The sequence below is a fragment of the Temnothorax curvispinosus genome, unplaced genomic scaffold, assembly GCF_003070985.1.
Source record: "Temnothorax curvispinosus isolate PA1 unplaced genomic scaffold, ASM307098v1 QBEX01017874.1, whole genome shotgun sequence".
Lineage (NCBI taxonomy): Eukaryota > Metazoa > Arthropoda > Insecta > Hymenoptera > Formicidae > Temnothorax > Temnothorax curvispinosus.
Window position 1 is genome coordinate 915 of NW_020227654.1, and position 563 is coordinate 1,477.

The window sequence follows — 563 nt, forward strand, 5'->3', positions numbered from 1 at the left end:
ATTTCGCTTCAAGCCAAGGACACAGTATCAGTCTTCGAGTCGAGACAACAGCCAATTATATATATATATATATGTCTCGACTCGAAGACTGATACTGTGTCCTTGGCTTGAAGCGAAATGGTTGCTTCTTGTGAAGCGTGTCCATTATATATATATATATATATATATATATAGTAGGATTGGCAGGCAGGCTTTATCATTCGCTGACAAATGGAAAAAAATAATTCAGATATATAAAGGAAGATGTCCTGACTGACTGACTGACTCACTCACTCACTCATCAACGCCCAGCCCAAACCCCTGAACCGAATTTTTACCAAAAGTATATTAAATAGTACACTTGTACAATAGTACACTCGAATGACCGAATCTCAAAGAATTGTACATAAAATAGGGGTTGAATTTCCCGGGGAGTGCTATCAAGTATATAATTTTTCTTTACCGATCTTTTTGGAAAGCGGTATCAGAAGTTTGACGAATTTTTCGGGAAATAATTAATTGAATTTTAAATAATTGTAGAGAGAGAGAGAGAGAGAGAGAGAGAGAGAGAGAGAGAGAGAGAG